Source organism: Macaca mulatta, chromosome 6, assembly GCF_049350105.2.
Source record: "Macaca mulatta isolate MMU2019108-1 chromosome 6, T2T-MMU8v2.0, whole genome shotgun sequence".
NCBI lineage: Eukaryota > Metazoa > Chordata > Mammalia > Primates > Cercopithecidae > Macaca > Macaca mulatta.
The window spans coordinates 184,275,973-184,286,945 of NC_133411.1; positions in this window are offsets into that span (position 1 = coordinate 184,275,973).

Sequence of the window (10,973 nt, forward strand, 5' to 3'; positions counted from 1 at the left end):
CTTCCTGAGGAATCACGTCTCTGGCTGGGCTGTTACATCAGCAGGGGACTCCCATTCAGGACTTGTCTTGGTTCCCATGCCCTGCCGACAGAGGAGAGTGGCAGGCCACCCGTGGGTAGACTGACCCCCAGGAAAGCACATCTATCTTCTCTTCTTGCCCCTCTCTGCTTTTCAGTCATTCTTTGGGCATCACAAAGAACTTAAATAAACCACTAGAGAATTCACTTCCCCTCCCCTCTGAGTCATTAGGTACAGATTCAATGAAACACAAACAAGCTTCCGAAGTGGAGCCTGATGGGCAGGTTACAAATTCGATCCCATGAGTCAATGAGAAGCTGAAGCTTTTAAAGAAAAAGGAAAAGTGTATGCCTCATCCAAGGGAACTGAGAAGAAGCTCTCTCTTTTTCCTGCTGGATATTAATGAAGAAGGATGCGGACCTCAGAGCGTCTGACCACCATTCCGGCATCCACCACTGGGAGAAAGTCTGCCTAACTATACTCTCTCCAGGAATGGTACCGAAAGGCAGGGCATCCTCAGATGCGTGTTCCAGGTGAGCCTCAGATCTCACCATCTGGGAAACCAGTTGCCCCCGGACTATTTAGCCAAATGACCCAATGCATTTTATTTTATTTATTATTTATTTATTTATTTTTGAGACAGGGACTTTTTCTGTTGCCCAGGCTGGATTGCAGTGGCGTGATCATGGCTTACTGCAGCCTTGACCTCCCAGGCTCAATCGATCTGCCACCTCAGCCTCCCGAGTAGAGCAGCTGGGACTACAAGCATGTGCCATCACAGCTGGCTAATTATTTTATTTTTTATTTTTTATTTATTTGTTTATTTATTTATTTTGTAGAAATGGGGTTTTGCAATGTTGCCCAGGCTGGTCTTGAACTTCTGGGCTCAAGCAATCCTCCTGCCTCAGCCTCCCAAAGTGCTGGGATTATAGGCATGAGCCCCCATGCCTGCCTAATCCAATGCATTTTCTAAGCCAGATTTGTTCAGATTTTGTGCTCCTTGCCACATAAAAAGTTTAAACCAGGACAGCAGAGAGTAACTCCACTGGTGTTGTCAGAGATAGCAACTGCAGCCACTGTGTGCATATTAGAGAGACTGTTCTGAGACAGTCCCTAAATAACTCAGCCCACAGCCCTTCCTTACCTGCTCTCCTCCCTCAGCCTTCTGCAAATATGCACTTCTAACGAAACTCCCCACCAACTTTCAAGGCAGACTTCTTTTCAAAGGTACTACACTCTTAATTTGGAAGCTAGATCAGGGACTTTGAAGGTATCCATTAAGGATTCAAGCCTACCAGCATAATGAGCCAGTATCTCAATGGTCTATGTCCCCTTTATTTTCCCCTCTGCATCTCCATCTCATCTTTCCTCTTCTCCTTCCCCTCCTACTGAGAGGCCGCTGTGAGGTGCTGGAAGGCATTTTCAATCTGCAGTCAGGTCGGTTAACCTTGAGCAAATTGTTTCACTTCTAAACCTCAGTTTGCTCATCCCTAAAACGGGAATAAGAATACTCATCTCATAAAGTGGAAGTGAGGATGATGCAAGATTTTAAAAAGAGGAGATGCCTGTCTTTGAGCCAGTGTCCTCAATCTTTTCTGCATTTCGCACACTGGAATCCGCTTCAGCCTGAGAGTTTCCAAGTCCTCAAAGCTGTCTGGGATTACCTTTTCCATAACTGTCAAGCAAAGTAACCCAAGTCCCCATCCTATGGGACCACAGGAAAGCCAGGCTTCTCTCAAACACTCCTGAGGGTTCGCTGAAAATGATCACCACTTACTCTCACCCAGAAGCATACCTGCCCACTGCCCCAGGCGCATGCTGGCCCCTTCTCCCGGGTGTGGAGAGCTCAGCCCCTCCTTCCTAAGTGGGACACTGTGCCAAGACAAGGCTGCTGCACTTTCGGTCTCCACTCAAGACTTCAGGATGTTACAGGCAAATTCCAAAGCAAAACCATAGAATTTATATTTTAAATTCTTTGATTAGCACATAAAACAGTATATATGATTAAAGAGTGAAGCCTCCTTACACTCCAGTTTCCTACCCTGAAAGGAATGACTGCTTTTAAGTTCCTTACGCATCTTCCCAGAGTCAATCTGTGAATATACAAGCATATGTTTTTCTCCAGAAAATCAACATTTAAACTTCAATATAGGAACCAAAACTCTAAAGGCCAAGTGCAAGCCCCACAGCCATCTCTCTCCATAGCCTGGCCTGCTGCCACTTTTCTAGGGGCCTCTCCTACTCAGAGCCACGCCTCTTCCTCGTGCTCTTCATTACGTAGCCACTTGGCTACCAGCTGCCTGCCCTTGGCCCCCACCTGCTCCCTGAGAAAGCCCAAAGCCAGTTAAGGTTCAACGCTGCTTCTTCATCCCCAGAGCAATCCAGTCTCACCTGCACTCCCCAAAATCCTATGCAGGTGTCTTTCCACCAAAAGGGCAGCTCTGCTTCAGACGGATTATTCCCCTGTCCCTCCAGCAGTTGATGCAATACACAGCAGCTGGTAAAACGGCAATGCTTTTGTCGAATTTGTCCACCATGAGGTGATTTTTTGTCTGATGAGCTCAGTGTCTGCTGAGACACTACACTGCAAGTTTTCTCCTATATACCCTGTTTTCTGCCAAGAGGCAGAGGACAAGGGATGCTCATCATCCTCAGGAAGCCCAGCAAGTGACTACCTCTAGGCCCACTTTGTGGATAAGCAAAGGAAGCTCCAAGAGGATGAATGACCTACCTGACTCCACACGTCAGCACATGCATCGGGCCCTGGCTCCCAATCTGTGATGGATCCGAGGATGGCACTGCCTCTCCAACTGCCCCAGTCCACAGCACTGACTTCAGCAGGTAATCAGAATTACTTTCTTAACCCCCAGCTAAGCAGCTTGAAGGTTGAGCCGAGAGAGGAGGTAATAAAAAGTGCGGAGGTGATGTCGGAGGCAGGGGCACGAGAGTGTCCTGGGCTTGCAGCAACACAAAGAAGAGATTCAAGGAAGCCAAAGGTTCCAATAGCGCAGTGGAGTGGACAAGGGGCAGAGGCACTCTGAAAATGGGTACGGGTTGGCTCAGCACTTCCACAACTGAGTCTCTAGTCCACCTCTCTGCCCTCAACTCCCAATGTTCACATCCCTCCCTCAGCAGCTCTCTCTGGGGGGACCCCAACACACACACTCTGGGCCGTTCTGCCAGCCTCCATGCCTTCCCCATGCAGATTCATTGATCTTTTCCACCTGACACCATCTCTCTTGAGCACGAAGCCTCCAAAACCCAGCTGAAGTCACCTTGTCGGTGCGTCTCTCGATCACTCCCTTCTCACCACCCGCACCTGGGTCAGGAGACGGAGGGCAAGTGGGGGGGGATTCTCCCGTTGCTAAGCCTACAAGGAGGGCCAGCACAAGGGAAAAAAGCTTTATTTCAAGTCTAATATATGCAAATTGTAATCTAATCTCATCATTTCATAGTTTGCAGAGCATGACAACAAGGAGAGAACAATTACCATTATAATTAATCGTGAGGGAAATTGAACACGTTTTTGAATGTGAAGTTCTACCAACATTCGAAGGAAAATGCTACTTAGATTCATCACATCTAAATGCAAGAGGGGACTCGGCACTGAGCAGGGTAAATCCCCTTCTTGTTTTTACTATTGTCAATAATTTCCTACGTTTGAAAGTACAGTGTAATATCATATAACCAAATTTCCTTAAGCCCTGAGTGCCTGGGAGCACAAACGAGGCCACTGAGAACAGTACTCATTCGAGCTTCGCCATCTCATCGCCCCCCATGGCTGACTGGAGACAACCAGCCCCAGCTAAGCCCCTACCCCAGGTATTTCCAGAAGGCCCCAGAGGACTCCCCGGTGTGTTCATGTTCTAGCTCTATTCCTGCCAACTCGGCAGCCTCTCCATTATTCCACTAAACTCCCCAGTTCCACCCTGAAAAATCGTCCTCTGAAGACTTAGGTCCATGTCTCCACTAAGCACCACTCTGCTCCTCCACAGGCTGCCAGTCTCCATATGCTGTGCTCAACCCAGGAATCCCCCTACCGCCTGCCCCATGGCCCTCCTTGGCTTGCCAGCACATACCAGCCATAAAGGCAATTGGCAGGACCCAGAGTTTCCCACTGGGGCTGTCCCATTGCTCTGCTTGCTTGTGGGGTGTCCTTTCCCCCCTCCCATGCCACTTCCAGGTAACTGCAGCAGGAACACTGGCATCACTGCTGCTCTTCTAAACATGGCATTGGGCCCAGGCCAGCTGCTGGCTCTGTCACTGCAGCTCTCTGGGATCCTACTGCTCTGGAGCAGGGCCCTACGTCACTGGCCAGGTCAGGCTGCTGGCTCACTAAAGATATCCCAAGCATGCTCTGGGTCAAGAGGCACAGGAACACATGGCGACGTGGAGTAGAAGAATGGCTCTCTCTCCTCTTTGCATGGCAAGGGGAGCCTACCTACAGCTGCCTGGACCCCAAGGTCCATCATTGACTGTGACAGCTCCCTCTCCTTTTTTTCACTAGAGCACCTGCATTCTCTTGCTAGAGTCCAGACTTAGCTTCTGGGCAGCTGGTCCAGGGCAGATGGAGTAGTAGATATCCGGCTGTCCCGTCTGCTTAAAAGCCTCACTGCCCTCTAATTACTTAAGGCTTAGTTACTAGGCAGTGACTGCCCACCCCCCGGTGGGTCAGTTCTCTGCAAGGGTCAGTTCTTTGACAAATGCCTGGCAATCAGACAGATCTTACCAGGTCATTTAAGTAGTCATAGCCAGGGCAAACTGGTTCCAAGTTCCCTCTGAGATCATCCTATTAGACATGACCTTTAATAATATTTCACTAATTGAGCACCTACTCTGTGCCTGACAGTTTGCTCAGCCTGGGGAGGCACAGTTCCACACACACGTCAGAGACAGGGACTCAGGAGGTTCAGGGGGGCTGAACCAAAACCTCGCAGCCAGTGAGGGCAGAACTGGGCTGCTGAGAATGAAACCTTCCCACCCAGGCTCCAGGACTCCATGAAGAGCGTCTCTCCAAAGGCCCAAACACCATGCCATTGACAGAAGTCTTCCACTAAGCCAGAAAATTACCTTTGCTATTCCTGCCTATGTTTTCATTTCTGCTCAATTTCCTGAATATGAGGGAATTCTGAGAGAACAATGACCACTTTTGGGAACTAGATGAATCAAGGAGCATTTGAAAGTAAAATGTGAATTTGGGCTGAAATGCATGTACTATTTCTAATCTTTGAGGCATAAAATTTGCAAAGGAGCCTACCAGGCATAGTGGGGGAAATGGATTTAGCATTGCAAATGTGGGCTCCTGCCGGGATCTGAGGCCAAGCTCTGGTGTTAGGGATGGTGCTGCGGACCTGTACCAATTGACACTGTGATTAGAATATTGATTTTCCATTATTCAGCAAGTGTGGCAACCCTCCACTGGGGCTTTGCCTTGAGCAATCCGGAATGTTTTCTAAGCACCAACTCTTTGGGCCACTCCCTGTCATGGGCATTTACATTACAGAAATAAATCATTTTTCAGGGTCTCCTGGTCCAGAAGGGAGGCAGGCACAGAGGCAACCAATGACAGAAACAAGGACAGCAGCTCCCGTGTGTCGAGAGCTTCCATGTTCCTGGTACCACATCGATACTTTAATACATGACCTTTACGGATCTTCACATCCTTGTGAGGAGTTTCTATTCTCAATTCAAAGACAGGAAACTAACTCTGCAAGAGTAGCCAAAGTCACACAGGTGACAGGTGGGGAATCTGGAATCCCAGTCCACATCTATCTGACTTCAAACTTCATGCTATGAACACTACACTGTCATAATCACAAAACAGCATGCCAAGAACTACTCTGGAGGGATTTGCAGATACATCACAGCCCGGAGGGTAGAAGGACAGAATTCAATGGGAGACTGAAGTGGACCAGTGAAGGGAGAGAATAGAGAGGAAGAAAAGCTTCCTAGAGTGGCTGCGTTTGAACTTAGTTTCGAATTCTAGTGAGTTTTTGCGGTGGATCAGGGGTCACACTGGCATCCTAAGCACTGGGAACACAGGCAAAGGCAGAGAGCTTCAGAGTGCATGGCAGACTGGTGAGGAAACGAGCAGTTTTGAATGGCTGGAATGTAGGTGAATGGGAAGGGGTGTTTGCTGCAATGAAACTGGCATAGAAGCTGGAGCAGGGGGTCTTGGAGGCCATCTGATGGGGCTGGACTTTGCCCTGGAAGGACTGGGAAGCCAGTGGGTGACGTAGGACGTGGGATCCATCTGATGAGGGTTGTTACTTCCCTAGAAAACTCACTCTGGGACATGTAGTAGAGAATGCATTGATGAAGGGAACAGCTGGTAAACAACGAAGGCAGCAAGGGTCTGGGAGATGCCACCCAACTTGTTGCACCTCTTAACAGTGGAACAGAAATAGTCTTCTTAAGGTCATGTGCATCTCTTTCTGGTTTGAAACATAACCTGGTCAAAAAGGCCCAAAAATCTTCCCAGAGAAAGAATGTAAATGGTCTAAGAGAATGATTCTTAAAAAGGCCAGCCTCGAGATGCCTGTAATCCCTGCACGTTGGGAGGCCAAGAAGGGAGGATCACTTGAGGTCAGGAATGTGAGACCCTGGCAACATAGGGAGACCCCCATCTCTACAAAAAAAAAATTAAAAATTAGCCAGGAGTGGTGGTGTGGAACTATAGTACCAGCTACTCAGGAGGCTGAAGTGGGAGGATCCCGTGAGGCCAGGAGTTACAGGCCGTAGTGAGCTATGATCACACCACTGCACTCCAGCCTGGGCGACAGCCTTTAAACACAAAAAAATCAGTCTCATTTTTCTAAAGGCTTGTAAGTTATGAAGTTATACTAGAAAGACAGAAACGAAAACACTGACAATTCCACAGCAAAGCTGGCTACGGACACAAGCAAGACTGACCTTTAAGGTACTGGGATAGCAGGCACGTGTCAGAGTTCTGGTGATATGGGGAAGATAATCTCATCAGAGCTCCCAAGTCTGAATAGCATTTTCCTTACTCACTGTTCAAAGCCTGAGATTATAGCTCTGGGCTCCGAGTGCTGCCGGAACAGCCTGTCGTATTTTTGTTGTAAAATGCTAGGGATTTTGCATTTTGCTGACATGCCAAGGAGATACCGGCTTTTGAGGGAGATCATTTTGTAAAATCACATTTCTTATTCCAGGACTAAAACATCCATCACATCAAAGGGCATAGGAAAAGTCAAAAGAAAATATATATATATTTGGTTTATATTGTGCCCAACCTGAAAGGATCATTTGTTTTGCAAATTCCTTCCATGCTGTGCTATGTGCAGACATATTTCTTATAAAATTGTCATTTTAGAACACACGTCATCATTAGAGGGGGGGTAAAAAGCCCGCAGTGAACATCTTTCACTGTATAGCATTTCCTTAGGAAATATTTCAGGAAGATGAAAAGAAAAACAAAAATTAACAAAATATGAGCTTTGAAGTTAGGAAGACCCCAATTCTGCATGAGCTGAGGCATGTGAATGGGTTTCCTCATCTGCAGGAGGGCATGATGGAAGTCTCTGCTACATTGGATGCTGTGAGAAAGAAAGGGGAGAAAGGCTGTGGGGTACCCCACACAGTACCTACACCAAATGTCAGCAGGTGTGACTACAGCCGTTACTATTGCTGAAATAACCATCTGCATATCAGAACATTCAGAAAACACAGATATGCTAAAAGAAAATTTTGAAACCATGTATATATAACCTCACTGATCAAAATAATATTGTGCACAGTTTTACATTGTGCCTTCTACTATTTTTTACTATGCAAATATTTCCAAGTATATGTAGAGAAGAGTTTCTAAAAGACCACACTGTACGTACTGTTTCGTAGGTGAGCTCTTTAGCGCGAGGTTTTATGAAGGCAGTGAACTAGCACAAGCACTGCATCCACCCTGTGAACTGAGTGTGAAGAGGGTGGGCCAGGTGCACAAGCAACCAGTATCGAGAGTTTCTGATTTCCTTCTTGAGCAGCAGCCAGCCATCTGTGCAACGGCTCTGAAAAAGAGGATACGCCTGGGACTAACCATAAATAGTAACTACTAACCCTTCACAGCACAATTCCATGTAGTAGAATTTCCTTTTTCTTCTTAGTGATTGGTGGAATCTTACAGACAGACGAGGCTGGGGATTGTTTCTGTTCAGATCTGCTCAGGCCTCATGGGTGTCTCTTGTTTGCTTCCTTTTTTTTTTTTTTTTTTTTTTTTTGGATGGAGCCTCGCTCTGTTGCCAGGCTGGAGTGCAGTGGCACGATCTTGGCTCACTGCAACCTCCGTTTCCCGGGTTCAAGCGATTCACCTGACTCAGTCTCCCAAGTAGCTGGGACTACAGGCACGTGCCACCACGCCCAGCTAATTTTTTGTGGTTTTAGTAGAGACAGGATTTCACCGTGTTAGTCAGAATGGTCTCGATCTCCTGACCTCATGATCCACCCACCTCGGCCTCCCAAAGTGCTGGGATTACAGGCGTGAGCCACTGCGCCCGGCCTTGTTTGCTTCTTGAATGCTCAGGTGTGCCCCCGTGCTCTGCCTGCCTATAACCCATTTACTCTGAGACCTGCAACTTTCTCCTGCCATGTCCCTCAGCACTCAGTCCCCTCTATTATTGCCCATGCCCAGAATTCCTTCAAGAACAAGGATTTCCTCTCCTTTCCTAGGGAGCTTTGCTAACTCCAAGGCCTTCTGAGAAATGTCTTGTGTTATTTAGTGATGGTCTAGAAATGGCTACTCTGCTCTCTGGACCTATATGTTATTTATCATCCAACATGCAAAACTCTACTTGGGCCTAACAGGGAGGGTCATGCTCCACCCCCTTCACAGGGAAGAGGAGCCTCCTAGTGGAGGTCCCAAGTGAAATCAGATTCCCAAAGGTACTGGGTGCAATATGAACTTTTTTTTTCTTTTTTGAGATGGAGTTTTGCTCTTGTTGCCCAGGCTGGAGTGCAATGACACGATCTTGGCTCACTGCAACTTCTGCCTCCCAGGTTCAAGTGATTCTCCTGCCTCAGCCTCCTGAGTAGCTGGGATTACAGGCACCTGCCACCACGCCCAGCGTTGGGTCCCACCTGAAAGAAATACAAGTACCCTTACAAAGGTCTTGCAGAGGAGACAGATCTGTCTGCCAAGGTCTCTCAAGGAGCACGCAAAGGGGAAAATGTGGCACAAAAGCAAGCAAGCTTCCTTTCAATTTTTTTTTTTTTTTAACTCACCAAAATCCATGCCTCCTAGCACCTGGGTCTTCTCCCTTTCTTTTTCACACCTCCCTCCCAAAGTCTCCGTGCCCCCCCCACTCCCCTCCTCCACACCCCCACATCAGGTGTTTTGTTCCCCAAGTGCCAGGTACCCTTGCTGAGGAAGATCTCCATGCCAATCGCCATCACCAGATCCTCAAAAACACACGAAAAGATATGGAAATTAGATGCTATAAAAAGAAACAGATCAAAAAGATCTTGGGAAAAGCAGAAATTAGAAACTCAATAGAAGGGTTGGCAGACAGAATTGAGGAATCCCCTCAAGACCCCCCAGATGAGACCAAAAATAATTTTCTTTTTAAAAAGAGGGGTCCAGAAATCCAATGTTCAAATCATAAGAACCCCAGAAAAGAAAGGAAAAGAGAGAGAGAGAATAAAGGGAGAAAATCTTTATGAAAATAATTCAAGAAAATTTTCCAAACAATCAGAATAGTCCAGACTGAGAGAACCTACCCCATGCCCAACACTAGCGCTAAAGCACATAATGGTGAAATTTCAGAACATCGGGGAAAAATACATCTCTCAAGTTTTCAGTCAGGAAATTGTCACATCCAAAAAATCAGGTATAAGAATCGCTTTGGACCTTTCAGCTGCAAGCTAGGACATGATGGTGAATGCCTTCAAAATTCTAAAGAAAAATAAATTCTGGTGTAGAATTCTAGAGCCAGACAAGTTGCTAATCAGGTGTGAATACAGATTAAGGATATTTTCAGAAATGTAAGGTCACAGCACTCCTCTGCACACTTTCTCAGGGAGCAGCTTGACAGTGTGCTGTTTCCAAAGGAGGTGGCAAGCCGGGAAAGAGGAAGACAGGGTGCAGGAAACAGAAGAGAAGTGGAGAACCCTTGGAGGATGGTGGACGGAGATGGCGGGAGGGCACTGTGAGCCAGGCACAGAGTGGAAGAGGCCAGGAGTTCCCAGAGAGACCCACTCGAGAAGATGAAACCCATAGACAATGTGATTCGAGGAAACATCTTGAGAGGAGATTTAGTGAACCAGCAAAGAGTTTAAGCTTGAAGCGGTAATAAGTATGTAGAAAAACAAATCAAGCAAACACCAACAACAATTGCCACTGAGGGAGTTATTACATGACTCAGGCAGGAAAAATATTTGCAAAGTCAACCTATTACAATATATAGATTTTGTTTACATTTGATTTGAAAGGGAAAAGTGAATCATAAAAATGTGTTCAGTACAAATGAATGGAGTGAGTTAAGAAAGAAACACAAGATAAGCAGTGAGAAAGAGGATAGAGAATGGAAAGTAAGATGTAGCGTGGTAGAAATAGATTCAAGAATACGAACACTCACCCTGTATGTCAAAAGATTAAAATTGTCATTAATAATAGAGATGGTCATGTTACATAACACAATGGCTAGCAATATTCTGTTTTATAAGATATTAAAGTGACACAGCCAGGTTGAAAACAGGGATAGAGTGCAAGATACACCAGTCAAGTAATAATCTAAGCTAGAGACAGAACATTTTCTCTGTTAAGGGCCTCATCATAAATATTTTAGGCTTTGCAAGCCATAAGTCTCTGTCATAGCTACTCACTTCCCGCCACAGTACAAAAAGCAGCTATAGAAAATAGTAAATGAATGGGTGTGGCTGTGTTCTAATAAAACTTTATTTAAAAATGGAGTCATCAGGCTGGATTTGACCCACAGGTCAGTGTG